The sequence below is a fragment of the Pogoniulus pusillus genome, chromosome 7 (assembly GCF_015220805.1).
Source record: "Pogoniulus pusillus isolate bPogPus1 chromosome 7, bPogPus1.pri, whole genome shotgun sequence".
Taxonomy (NCBI): Eukaryota; Metazoa; Chordata; class Aves; order Piciformes; family Lybiidae; genus Pogoniulus; species Pogoniulus pusillus.
Genome location: NC_087270.1, coordinates 11,629,836 through 11,644,705, shown reverse-complemented (window position 1 = coordinate 11,644,705; position 14,870 = coordinate 11,629,836). Strand labels below are relative to the sequence as shown.

The window sequence follows — 14,870 nt, the reverse complement described above, 5'->3', positions numbered from 1 at the left end:
TTTTTCTCTTACTATATGTGACGTGTTGCTTGCACTAAGCATCCCATGGCACCTAATTATTTTTCACTTGCTGCACATCACATTTTGTGTTCCTCCATGGTCACCACGGTTAGAAAAGAAAGACGTGTGCATGATGGTGGAGAAAAGGACTGAAGGCAAATCCCTTTTGTTTGAGAAAGCAATCCAGACTGCAGAAGATGGCTCCAATATTTGCTCCCCACCTCTGCCACGCAGAAGGCATAGTAGATAACTCTTCATCCAAGGTAGAAAGGTTTAAATGCTGAGTGGACTGGACAAAGCAAAGCTTTTATTACTATCTTCATTTATATCCTTGTGGCAAATGCCTCCCTCTTCTGAGGCAACCCTCTCTCTTTTCCTGGTAGAGCCTTTCTGGTCAAGAACACTGTGCAGCTCAGTGTTGCAGACAGTTAAAAACCTACAGAGTTTCCAATGTGAACATCTCTTTGCTTTTCCTTGCTGCTTTCAAGACAGACAGAAATAGAAACAGGTCTCTTTAATATGATCATTTTAATTTCTGAAGATATTTAAATATTGGAATTAGTTGAAAGTAGATGTAAGGAAAAAAAAAACTTGCTTTTAATGCTTTGCTTACCTCTCGGTGCCTTTGCAAAGAGGGGTCAAATAAATCCTTCACTTTCAAAATGTTCTCTGAACAAGTACAGTGTGTCCAGTTCACTCAGCTGAATTCATTGCCCTTCTAAACCAACTGGCCAACAACACTGAAAATCAGATGCTGTGTGATTTTGAATTGTAGCAGTATTTCTCTCTTGTTTCAGAATAATTTAGGAGGTGGATTGTCTCAGTAGCTTTGTTAGAATAGCAGAAACTGCCTGTATCATCATATTTTGGTCAGAAATGTATCTTGCTGCAAGAGGTGAAGTGCTCATTCTCTCTTGGAAGTAAGTATGGAAGATGAAGATCTAGTGCAGAAGCTGCCAGGTTTGGCTCCAGACTCAGGAAGTTATTTCTATGATGATCCAGATTGATACTGAGGGCAAACCATAAAGGCAACCACAGTGCATTAGTTACACAATATCCACGCCTATAAACGGGTGAAGATTTTGGCTGTCCTCTGGCATCCATTAATAATGAATGTTTTACTGGGGAAATATTTCCAGATCACCTTTATTATTCTTGACAATAACCTCTGTCTCCACCATCTATTATGAGAAGCAGCCAACAGTTTTTGTTACTGCAGATCACAAGTTTAGGTCATTGTAGAGGGCTGCACACAGTGCAAAGGGTAATGATCCAGTGTGGTTTCTTTCATTGCTCTAAGAACTTTAGCATCCGCCAGTGCTCTCAACACAGTAGTGCTGAACAATGCTTCACATATGTGGATGGCCTGCAGCCATTACATTGCAATCAAGTGATCTGTGGTTACAGTAGTGCATATTGAGTGGGCTTGGATGCTTTCTGTAAGCAACTATTTACCAGATGAATATTTTCTTGTTAACTAAGAGGATTTTAAGATAACCCCTTGATCACACAATTGGGGTGAAGATAGAGAACAGCCAATATCTAGTCCATTTTGCCTAAGGTGGCCAAGATGATAGCTAGGTTCTGTTGTCTCCCTTGTGTTGGTGCTCCTCGTTTCCCTCTCTCTCCCGCATGGTTGTAAAGGGAGGGAACACATCCAGGATCCATCTTCTTGTAATGTTCCAAGTTGGGTGGAAAGAACTAAAATGCTGCAAACCCCAAATATTCTTGATAAATATATAAACAGAAATACTCATCTCTACAAAACTTTATGAATGGAGAGGTGAGGTGTTACTCAAGTGCAAAACTGATGTGTTCATACGCCTGTAATTTCACTGGGTGTGTCTTGGTCTCAGGTGTGAAGGAGGTTAGCCTGCTGCTCTGTTGGACAGCAGCATAGAGTGGCAGGGATGTGCACAGCTATGATCAGGCAGAAGCCTCTGGGAACTAAAATGGTTTGAGGTGTTAACATTTATTTATTCTTGCAATGCCACTACTACCACAAATGATAAGCAAATATTTTTTTCTAGTAAATAGCAACACTTTGTAAAGCAAGTAAGGGAAGATGAGGCACTTGCCTTCTCTGCAAGTATTGTTTTCACTTGATTTCTAGGGACAGGAGTCAGCTTTTTGATCTTGAATTTATCACTTTCACTACACTGCACAAGTTATGTTTCATAATTGCGTTCATCCTGTTTTCCTGAACGTGATTCTTCTGCCTCTCTGCTACTGCCAGTGATGAGTACAATACAAGTCCTTTTCATGTGGGGCTTTGTTTGGCTGATGAATTATTTGGAAGATAAAAGTGAGATCACAAATAAATACATTTTGAAATATTTTTATGTATTCAGCTTTGCAGGGGTACATGTGTGAATGTCAGACATGTTCTGACTCATTCAAATCCATTCTTAAAAAGCTTGTTTCCCAGCTCAAATCTATATTGGCATGGATCAATGCAGGAAAATGGCAGCAAAATGTATTTTGAGCTGTTTTACAAAGCCCAGCATCTAAAATGATTGAATTTGGTCATACAATCAGCAATTACTTCTATAAATACATCTGCCAAAAAAAGAATTTGAATTGCAGGTTTGTGTATGGGAACACACTTCTGTGAGTCTGTGTCACATCAAATTACTGAATAACAGCTTATGATGCAAGCAACTGCATACTCATGTGGAAGTACTGACTCCAGCTATGAATACAATTAAATACAAAAGGCCTGGAAATTAAATGTTCTCTTGTGAAAGTGAATGCTAAACTCCATGCTGAAGACCCAAGGACATGATGGCAAGGGCTGACACATTCTACTGAGACTCATTTTTATAGACCTATTTGGAGTTGCTTGCATCTTACTGAAACTTTTGAACTTTGTTAAAATAGGTGAGTTTAGAAGATGAACTGGGGAAAAAAAAAACATTATTTCCTGATTTTCTGAGGAGTATATTTACATTATTTAATTTATGGCTATCAAAATTAGGAAGTCCTTTTTAATTTGTAATACAGTACGTTTTGAGTCGAATGGTGAATGATGTTTTTCTTTCCCCCTGTTCATTAAAGTCTTTCACTATTTTCCTAAACTACAAAGCTGATCTTCTCTCAGGTGAACACTTGATTTCAAATGAGATAGACTAGCTGTGAATCCCATCATTCACAGCTCAGAGAACACTTAAACCATCTAATCTCTCTCACTGTGCTGCAGGAATTGTCACCCTGCTATGTTTTCAGAATGCTTTGTGCAGTTCATCTGAAGATTTCTATAATGGTATACAGAGTTTTTTCTAAATTCCAATACATTTCATGGTTAGGTAATCTTAAATTAGTTTTAGCTCAGATCAGTTTCTCCAAAAGGTGGACAAACAAACAAAAATAAAAGCAAATAAAAACTATCAGTGGACAAGTGACTTCCAATTAAAAATATGGTGGCACAGCTTCATTACTATACATTATTTTTCTTAAAAGCACTGGCATGAAGTTGAAAAGATTGATTCACTTTTATTCCCATTAAAGGCTCAGAAAAGGATGCTTTTCCTGACTCAGGTTCTGGGAAATGTGTACCTGTATCTTTCAGTATAGCAGGATGTCCCTGCACTAAATTTCACGGGTTGGTACTCTTCTGTTCAAGCATGTCCAGCGTGGTGTCTTTGCTGCTTGTAATCTTATGTTTGTCTTACAGTTTACAGTTACCCAAGACAGAATACTTGTCTACGAATGGAAATATGCACTTTCCAGCTCCCCAAAATTTGTTCTAGTCTCTGTCAGGTTTCCTTGTAAGAACCAATTATCTTTGATGGTTAGCCTTATCAAGTGCTTCTTGGAAAATGCACACTGTCCATGCCATTCTCTTATCTAGCACAGCAGAATTATCTTCAAAGTGTTCTATCAACTTAGTTATGCAAGACGTTCCTGTTCTACATTCTCAGTGGCTGAAGCTGATGGAATTAAGCTTTGCCTAGTGCTCCCCTTGCCAGTTGCAATTCAATTATTTTCAATATGCTCTAAAAAATGTTAAGCTAGCTGGTGATTATATATTTTATCCTATCTCATGACTGACTTGAACAGTGGGCTGGGGTCTCAACTTTTCAGCTCTTCACAGGCTGGCTCTGCCATCACAGAATATTGACTGAAAGCTCAGTAAATGCTTTGCTAGTTGGAAAGCATTAGTAAGCAAATCACACTTCTGTACTTCAATGACAGAAACAGGAGGAAAACAGCAAACTCCGTAGAGTTCAAGAGAGATGTCTAAAAATCAGAACAAAATTGCCATCAGGAAACCACAAGAAAGCTAAATAAAATTAACCCTCTGAAGCTGTAAATATAACACCTTAGAAAACAAGGTCTTGAGGGCTTGGAGAAGTTGGGAAGCAAATAACCTAACAGTTGTTTTTTTCTTCCCCCCCCCAAGTAGGAGGATTGTGTTTATTATAGTCATTATTTTTGTGCCATAGGCATAATTGCATTTTAATACTTGAATTACACCTATTAGTAGATTATCAGAATTACTTGTTTTGGAACTAAATAGAATGTATAGCTAGAAAACTAGGTATGTTCACTGGTTATTAATGGTGTATCATCAAGGCTGGTACCAGACTAATAAAGTAGTAAATGATAGAGTGTGAGAAAAATAAAATACAAAATATGAAGTGAAAGGAGGCTTTAAGATTCAGCAAAGACAGGAATAGTCTTTCATATCCATGTGAAGGCAGCTAATGACCAAGACAGGCCTTATGTGGCAGAGTGAAAAGGAGTCAGTGGTAGGGATATCCTGGACAGCTTGGAAATGGAACCATGTTTTTGCATTTCTGTTCATCTTGGAAGGAAGAAATAGATTCTAAAAAATTAGAAGACATATTTTGTTAGGAGATAGAATATTATGCTACAGGCCTTCTCCCAAAGAGTCAACAATCTGGGGGGGGAAAAGTGTCTTTGTAGCCATGGCTTTTAATTTATTTATTTAGTGTTAGACAAATACTTTGCTTCTCAATGGCAGCAGGAACTGCCATGATAATTGTGAATTTAACCTCAAAAGTAAGCAGTTTAGAAGGCTGTAACTCACTGAAACTAGAAAGTACAGGGAAATAGAACTGCTAGATACTAGAAACTTAATATTTTAGTCAAAAGTCAGGAGACAAATAGCCAGTCTGTCTCCTAAACCAGAAACAAAATTGTCCTCAGTAACTTGGGTGCTGGGACTCTAGGACTTTATAGCTCTTTTTCCCTTCCCACTTAAATCTAAGGGAATGCTGACCTGATGAAGTACAGTTAGCATTGTGCACAAAACCCAAGATATATCTAGATTACGTAGGAAGTACAATTAAGGCAAACCTAGCATAGCCACACATCCCATTTACTTGTGACTTGGGAACTGGAGATTTATCCTGGCATTATTTAAAACACATGCATATCATTTCTAACTCTTTATTGGCTTTTTTTCTTGGTGAAAGATGTGTCATCTTTTTTCTTTTGCCATTAACAAGTGCAGGATGAGTGGAAACAGCCACGAGTTGCACCAGGAGAGGTTAAAACTGAATGGTAGGAAAAAGTTCTTTTCCTAAAGGGTTCTTAAGCCCTGCACAGGCTGCCCAAAAGCAAGGAAATGCGACACTTACAGACATGGGTTAGTGGTGGACTTGGTAGTGCTGTTTATGGTCGTACTTTATGATCTTTAGGGTTTTTTTTGCAACTGGAATGATTCCATGATTCTCTCTATATATCATTTTAGAAGAGAAATAGTTTCAGTAGAAATCTCCTATTTGCTAAGAAGTGGCATATCACCTTAAGATTTTTTTCTCAGTTGATTAATTTTCTTGCACTGAGTTGACTTCATATTATCTTTGAGAACTTCTGGGATAAAAAATTCCAAAGAAAAACAAATGTACTGTTATTAAGTATTTAACAAATTTGAGCATATACATGCATGAGTTCAGATTGGCTCAGACACATGCTTTCAGATCCATGTGATGTGTTACCTAGGTAGTGGAACACTGTTTGAACTGAATGGATCCATTTATTTCTAAAAGAGAGAGTTGCCACCAACTGTAGTCTTTAGAGATGGTCTTTCTTTTTCTATCCTATTAAAGATATGTACTGTGTAGGCACCTAATCCATTATGTTGGTGGTGACATAAAAGCAATTCATTAATTCCTTACAAGTTTGGCTTACTTAAAAGTATATATATTCATGCATTGTCAAAATACCTTTCAGTGAAATATTTCATTTACTGAAAAAAATCACCTTTTGCTTGTGTTTACCACCTCTAGAATGAATGGAGGTCAGTTGGCAATAAAACCATCAGGTCTTTTGCTGGCAGGGAAAATATATTATTCTTAGCACATCATGAAGTCTCAGAAGTCATCTTCTGTGTAAATGAATGTGTTGTCCCTGGAGGAAGCCAGACTGACAGGGCTTTTCATTCGAGTCTTCCATTCAGGCCTATGTACAGCACAGGGAAACCTTTGCAGCTGCACTTTCTCAGTTCTACACTGAAGCAATGTAAGGCAAAGCCCTGTGTCCACGTTGTCTTCTCCTCCATGGGTTTTTTTTCTAGGAGTACCATTAGAATCTTTTTGTCAGATTATAGCTTTTCAAAGCAGGAAAAAGACCTAACACGTTCTGCTCCAGATTAGCTTTGTTCTGGGTATGGATTTTCACAGGTTTGACAATGGAGATCCTGGTTTGGGTCTATACACAAGCCATACGTTCAGGAAACTCTGATCTCACAGTACATTTACTGGGAGAAAAATAGCAACTTGTTTTCAGATGTTCTTTTCCTAATAACTTTGGAGAGCTCCCTTCTGCATTCTTATTATTACATGCACACTTATACAGGCAGAATTTTGCCTACCAACGGAGTTAATTTTGGAAACAGAATGGGCCTCTAGCACCTACCTGAATAGGAACAATAATTATACTGCTTTAGTGCCATGAAAAACATTTATTTTTAGGGCCTAATAAAACATCAGTATAAAATATCTAAAACTTGGAGTGGTGATACAGCTTTCTGCCAAGGTCTCAAGTCAGAAAAATTGGTTCTTATGGAAGCCTTTGTTCACAGTCTCTCAATTAATTTTTATATTAGGACTGCAAACTTTGTTTTTCTTAATAAGCAAAGAAGAAACTGTCATGGTTTCTGTTATTAAGTTTTAAGTTTGGTGGGGGTTTTTTGGGTTGTTTTGGGGGAGAGGTTGAGGAAGACAAAGTTCACCAAAATCATCAAGAACATTCTAAAAGAAGAAGGTACAAGATGGTGAAAACATATGTATTGACACTTACTCTTTTTCTGGATAGTCAGTATCTCCTGAGACCCTGCAAGAGTCCATTTACATATTCTAATAACTATTCATCAGACCCAGTATTAGGAAAATTTCTGTAGCATTTTTAGCTCAAAAGCCATTAACGTAAAGTAAACCTTTCAGTTAAGGTCTTAATTGTTTCAGATTGTTTTGAGTTTCTTCTAGAAACAGGTTAAAGAACAGCCTGTGCACTGCACTCCTTCAGCCAGAATACCTCCTTTGCTTCCTTCTTTGACTTCTATTGTGAATATACAATTACATTGCACTGCTCAGCTATAAACTTCATTTAGTCCATATCAGCTCTTCTTATCTGACTCTTTGGTCCCTTTCTACTTCCTCTTCCAGGAAAAGCACTTCTTTTTCTTCCTTATTCTAGTTGTGGCTTCCATCAAGTTCATCAGGAACATCATGAAAACCAGTATCATTTACATGAATAGTGAACTAAGTTCCAAACTTTCAATGAAAAGGTACTAACTACATGGTGAAAAACAAAAAAATGGAAGGTCTGTCTGCCTTTGGAAATCAGCAACTGTAGTCCTGCTGCAGTAGTGATGAGGAATATATCACTTTAGGAGCTAAGAAATTTTTATGTTTAAAGCAATTTGATAATTCTCTAAGCAAGGAACAGGAAACACTATCTGTAAGTGCTGTGAGATGGGTTTTCACACCTTTCCATTAGTTTTGATGGAAGTGAATTTACTTGCCATCACCATCGGTGTCGTAGTGGATGTTCAGACCCAGATAACTCTTTTTGATTGATGCATTAAGGTACAATAACATAATGGTAGCAAGTGGTAGGATATGTGCGAGTTATAAGATGAGCTACACCAAATATTTTTGGCTAGCAAGATTTCAGTAAGTATGTTGGCATGGAGCACACAGCATTGTAAGTGGTGGTATGAAAACTACTAGAACAGGTCACTGTCCATAAACAGAGTTTAAATTGCCTTTGCATTTGCACTCTAAAGATGATTCTGCAGAAGACTTCATCTAGTGTGCAGGCCTTTGTGCCAAAACAGTGGTTTGCCAACAGACAGTCATATGTGGATTCTTACCATAAACTCAAGTTCATTCTAACCAAAAGCAGGGGCCTTTGTGAGCATCAGCACCTTGGTGGTCAAGATGCTGGCCCTTAGAATGTGAGGTCCTGACTTTGATTCTAAGTGTGGTGGTCTGTGTGACACTGGACTTATTTTACTTACTTTTCTTTCACCTGGAAAAAGGACTGAGGAGAATCCAGATGCTGGATAAATATATATGTAAAATAGAAAGTAGGCACCATCTGTAATTTCCAAAGGCACTTGCTGACATCAAGGACTGCATAATTTTTGAACCTGCCATTCTGCATCACAGATTTTCACTTGAAGTGAAGAATTGAAAACCCACCTGAAAAATAATCTCCCTTCAGTACAACATTAGTTAATGCTGTGGTTTTGTTTTCCTTGGCATGTTCTACATTATGTTATACATTGCTTTGACACATTCACCTTTTAAAGGAGCTTTGCAAAACCCGTATGATATTAGAATATACTTTTCTTATAATAGCAATGAATAACCATGCAGCTGCTTGAGTTCATTGCATTTCTCCAAGAGATACCCCTGAAATTATCTAGAAATATCCTGTTTTCCATTCAGAGTTTTACCAAGTGAGCACACCTATACCTTCCAAAGAGCCCCATGCATACACAGTTCTTTATACCTGAAACCTGCCGTGGGTTCCAGTGCTCAGAGAGTTTGTCATAAACAAGCAGAATGTGTTCTCTGTTCATAATGCTTTGGACAAACGTACAAAATATTAAAGCCTTATGCTGTCTGTTAAATCTGGAGAGAAGAGGGCATTTCACCTCATGGTTTCTCTGTCTAATCAAATGTGATGTCTTTCATGATTTGGGAATTCAAAGATATGGTGTAGGGGGAAAAATGATGTTAGGGTAGTGTGCCTAGACTGGTATGTGGAAATCTATATAGGTTATTAAAGAAAATGAATTTAACTTTGCACTTGAATAGATCAATTGCTTTATACAGCCACTGTCGAGTCAGGAAAGCAGTTTGTCATCCATTTGAAAATCCACCAGTTCAGATCCACAGAACCACAAACATGAAACAAAAATGTTGCCATCTTGGCTGTCATCTATTGAGGCAATATTTATACTTTAAGAAAAAAAACTATCACAGTAATATAAATATTAGTCACAAAAGCTTTCTACCTCTTTAAGATCCTATAAAAGTGTAGAGTACTGACCCTTCATGGACACTGAAGTGTTTTTTTGCCACGTGGTTGGGGATCTCAATTGTTAGCAGCACTGCTGCTGCTGTTGAGAAGTAAAACAATACTAATAGTACCAGGAGCTGTGAAGAAATCTATCTTCTTGTAGGTGGGTGAGATTGAATGCTGCTTTGCACCTTACTCTAAATTACTCTGTACATTCAGAGCCAAGGTCACATTCATCTCACAGTGTAAAACCTTTCAATACCTGTTCAGTTTTCCTAAGGGAATCCCAGAAATCTGTAAAAGGTCCTGGGTCAGTTTTTATCAATTTCATTCCCAAACTGCACAGCCACTGGAGAAGAATATACCCTGGTGTTTTGTGGGGGGTTTTTTTGCAAAGAAATTTTCTAAAGCTTTTAACTTAAACAAGAACTTTCTTATCTGTAAGGTCAGAAAACTGATCAACCCAGCCTGATAGTTCATTTGTTCTACTAATACATCAGTTACCAATTCACACCGTGTACCAGTATAGACTGGAGTTTGACCTGTTGGAGAGCAGCACAGGAGAAAAGGACTTGGGGCTTCCAGTGGACAGAAGGATGACGGTGAGCCAGCAATGTGTCCCTGTGGGGAAGAATGCCAGGGGCATCCTGGGGTGTAATTAGAAGGGGTGTGGTTACTAGATCGAGAGAGGTTCTCCTTACCCTCTACTCTGCTTTGTTGAGGCTGCATCTGGAAAGTTGTGTCCAGTTCTGGGCACCCCAGTTCAAGAAGGACGGGAGCTGCTTGAAAGAGTCTGGTGCAGAGCCACAAAAGTGATGAAGGGAGTGGAATGTCTCCCTTATGAGGACAGGCTGAGGAAACTCTGTCTCTTTAGCCTGAAGAGGAGGAAACTCAGGGATGACTTCATTAATGTTTATAAGTATGTGAAGGGCTAGTGTTGGAAGGATGGAGCCAGGCTCTTCTCAGTGATGTCTAGTGACAGGATAAGGGGCAAAAGCTGCAAGCTGGAGCATAGGAGGTTCCATGTGAACATAGGAAAAAAACCTTTTCACTGTGAAGGTGAAAGAACACTGGACCAGGCTGCGCAGAGAGGCTGTGGGGTTTCCTTCTTTGGAGACATTTGAAGCCCATCTGGATACATTCTTGTGTGACCTACTTGGTGTGATCCTGCTCTGGCAGGAAGGTTGGTCTTTGGAGGTCCCATGCAAGCTCTAACATTTGATGGTAGCATCATACAGTTTGAAGGGGATTTTTAATGTTCATTAATCCAAATATCCTGTATGGTTTTCTTAGAGAATGTTTCCTTTGTCAAGTGATTTGATTTTTCTCTTGATCGGGGGGATTTGTGTGCACATCTCCCTTTCCAGAGTAAGTACAGCTATGTCTGCTTGGAAAATCTCAAAGTCCAATAGCAGAAAAGTGCTTTATTTCCTCTTTTAAAATAAGATATCTTTAAAACATTGCAACAGATTTTCTGTGTTTCTGCAGCGCTAATCTGACAGGGGATTTTCATATCTACAATCAAGAGACTTTATCTTTGGCAGTATATTTTTTCTCTCTATTTGTTACCATCCCTGTTAGTATGTTAGCTTTAAACTGAAAGCTTGCAACATTGTGGATTTGCAAACTTGCAGCATTCTTCTCACATAGTGATTTATTTTCACAGGACCTTTTCTGCTGGCAGATAGTAAGAAAGGATGTCATGTCAGTTTCACAGTAATTTGATTCTCTAAGATTTATTGCTGTAATCCATGGTGTCTGGGGCTGATGAGAAACCTGAACTCTTCGATCACAGTAATATTCTTTAGAAATTTAAAAAGTATATGTTTGCAAATTAATGCTAGCTATGACAGCTTTTATTTGGTACACTTCACATTTGCAGGACTTGCCTGCAAATGAAAAGTTGTGATGGTTTGGGTGTTCCCTGCCCCCCCCCCACTTTGGAAATCACCCAGACTCGACTCAGCCAGCTCTGGAAATATGAACGAAGCTTTATATTTACAGCTAGCACAGTATACAAGCAGATATTTACAGTATATACAGTTACAGACAGAAATAGACAAGGGAAAAAGGTAATACAGAAGCACAACAGCCCTCCCAGAAACCTGAGTCCCCAGCAGGGGCTCTCAACCACCTCTTCACCTTCCCCCTACCCCTCTCAACCTTACCCCAGTCCCAAGGAAGAATGGAGGTTCAGCCAGAGGTTAAGAAGCAAAGTGGGTTAGCCCAAAATGGAGGGTGGGGTTAGAGAGATGCAGCTCAGCCAGCAGCCCAGTGAGAGTGGTTATCTAATGTTTTTGTTTCTTGTTCCTATACATCTCAGCAAGATTGTGAGCCAAGTAGACATCACCATTGTTTTCTTTCCACAGCCTGTGATGTAGTCCTTCTCACCAAAACATTCTAGCCTGCTTCAAACTAGCACAAAAGTGCATAGGTAAAGGCCAGACACTGTAAATGACATTTCCTACATCGACAGCACTGAAGTCCAGTTCTAGCTGTGCAATTGCACAGATTACTTTTACAATTACAGGTATCTGTATTTTAAGGTAGTGTGTTATTAGTTATCCCAGCTCAGACTCTAACTTCAGTGCTTCATAGTCAGTTCACTGCTGAAATGTTCCATACTTTCTTTGGCTGGACTTCTTATATGGCAGATACTACTGCAGCTCTTTTGAGAGTAGCGATGTGAATGAGGAGTCCTATGTCCAAGTAAATCAAATCTGTAGGAGATAGAGGACATGCTCGAATGAGCTCTTTGTGCTGCGCTCGTCAGTGGTTCTATTCTATAGTTTGTAAAAGACACCACGTTCCTTGTGTTAAGGTGTACTTCTCTTTTAAGCTTCACTGAGAATTGAGAGCTTTGAGAGAGGCCCAGACTGCCAGAGCTTTAAGGTAGTACAGCCTGAACCTTTTCCTTGTGGAGAGTTTTCCACAGGGGATCCAAATGGCTTTCAAGTTCAAAAAGCCAGGTTCACTAAGGCTATCAACTGGAATAATTAACAGAAGTTACAGAAAACACCAAGTGGTGAGATGAAGCAGAAGGGAAGTACAACCAGGTTTATAAATCAGTGACCTCCTTCTTGCTGGATGATCTTTGATTTCTGTCATCTCCTCAGTGCTGCGTCACTAAAACCTCTGACAGTGCATATTGGCCATTGGCAGCCCTTTGCTACTCTTAGCAATGAGAAGCAGCTGAGGTTATTTAGCCTAGAGAAAAAGAGGCTGAGGGAAGGTATTCTTGCTCTCTACAGCTACCTGAAAGGAGGTTGGAGCAGGGTGATAGTGAGAGGTTTAGATTGGGCATTAGGAAAAATTTCTGAACCTTGAAGGATTTTCAAGCATTTGAAACAGCTGTCCAGGGATGATGGTGAGTCACCACTGCTGAACATGTATAGACGTGGCACTTAAGGTGACCTAGCACTGTCGGGTTAGTGCTTGGGCTTGATGATCTTTGAGGTCTCTTTCCACAAAAGTGAGTCTGTGATTTCCCAAAGAAACATGTAGCTTCTGACATCTTTTAGAACATGCCAACAAACTGTTACTCCTTTGAAAGGACAGAGAACAGACACAGTTAAGAGCTTGATCAAAGGAAAGGAAGGAGGTTTGTATATCAAATGCTATGCATGTATATGTTGCCAGTGATGATGAAGGTTCTCCTTGTGTGAGTATAGCAATATTAGTTGTATGTGTGCATAAATAGTGCATGAAGTTTGCCACGTATGACTATGCATTCAAGAGAGATGTTAACTCATTGATGTGTAGTGACATTGCAAATACACATTCTGTTAGCACACACTCTGAGTCATTTAAAGTGCGTAAAACAGTTTTAAAGGATAGAAGAGCTTCAGATGATACACAATAGACTAACATGTAAAATAGTCCTTTAAAATCATGCTGCATCCTGAAAAAGTATTCTTGACTTGGAAATTCACTTCATTTCTTGCCAATTAACGTAATTACTAGCTTGGGCATTGAGAAATGAAGAAGCCAATTAGACAAACACTTGAGGAAGACTCTTCTCCTTTCTCTTCCTTAAGCCAAGCTGCAGTGTGGACACTTTTCCTGGTGTCCTGGCCTTCACTTTCCTTACTAGTGCTGCAGGGTACCATCAGGCCTTTCAAAAATTCAAGAAGATAAGCTCAGGACCTCCTAACTTCCTTCTGTTCTCCTGTCTTATTTATCAACTCTGCTCTGGTTGGTGCCCTCTGTAGGGACTTTTAATTGGCAACATCTGAGCAGAAGCACCTTGTTCCCACCCACATGGTTGACACTTTGGGCAAGATTAAGCAGACTGTAAAGCCAGTTGGTACCAGTTAGGACTGGGTGGGATGGCTAGAACCACCTGTAACCATTTAGGACTGATTGTGACCAGCTGAGATAGATTAAGATCAGCTCGAAGTGGTACAGGGTAGTGCACAGCCACCTCGCACACAGGGTGCCTATTAGCTCCTGCTATTGCTGTTTGCACTTAGTCCATGTTGTAAAGTTGTAGTTTCCTATGTATTTATTGCTGTAGGGACTGTTTTATGGTGGTCGGTCAATTTGCTAAGTGATTACCTCTCAAAGTGGCTTTTCTGAGAGTGGAGGTGGAGTGAATGGAGTCAAAACTGAAACCCAAATTCTAGGAAAATTGCTCACACTGACTTCTTTTAAAGGAAAAAAAATTATACTGAAATCTTGTTCTGTTTTACTTGCCTAAGAACTTCTTTGTTATTAAAAAAAACAAACAACAAAGCTGCCATTGAAATATTATCGAAGAAGGCAGGAGGTGGTGAGCCACTGCTTACTGCACGGGAGATGTCTGTTTCCTCGGCTTTCCCTGGAGCTAAACCGTGAGGTTACTGTTACAGCAGGGGCTCACTCGGGTGGATAAAGATCCATAAGCACGCAAGACAAATGTCTGGCATCAACGACTATTCATTTAGATGTTGTTGTTCTTCTAGGCTGCCCTTGGGATGTATCTCCTTTTTGAAGACAAGTGTATCTAATAGCGTTAGGCTAGGTATAAAACGCTGGAGATGGTTTTTTCAAGCACATGCAGGTGGCATTAGTGCTCCCTTCTGTGGGCATAGTTTGATGGATGCCTCTGCTGTCAGTCTTCAGGCCAGCTGCCTAGTGCCTCTCGCCCCCGGGTGCTGCCCAGTGGTGCTGCTGTCTGTCTTTCTGCTGCCGGGAGAGCCGAGCTGCACGTACCCAAGTCAGCAAGCTGGGCTTTGTGACAGGAGCACAGCAGGACCTTTTGTCTGGTGTAGTAACCGAGTCATGTGTCCGCCCGTTTGGCCACGCTTTCCACCTGTGTGACAAGGCTCGACGCTACTGAAAGTTGTCAAGTAAATGAACGACAGTATCTCAGAATTGCCACAAGTGTT

The 14,870-nt window shown here is 39.7% G+C and overlaps 1 protein-coding gene across 21 annotated transcripts in view; it reads left to right on the top strand.

Moving 5' to 3' along the window:
• Positions 1-14,870, top strand: part of DLGAP2 (DLG associated protein 2) — a 465,415-nt gene that overhangs the window by 156,314 nt on the left and 294,231 nt on the right. The gene's annotated exons all lie outside the window — the stretch shown is intronic.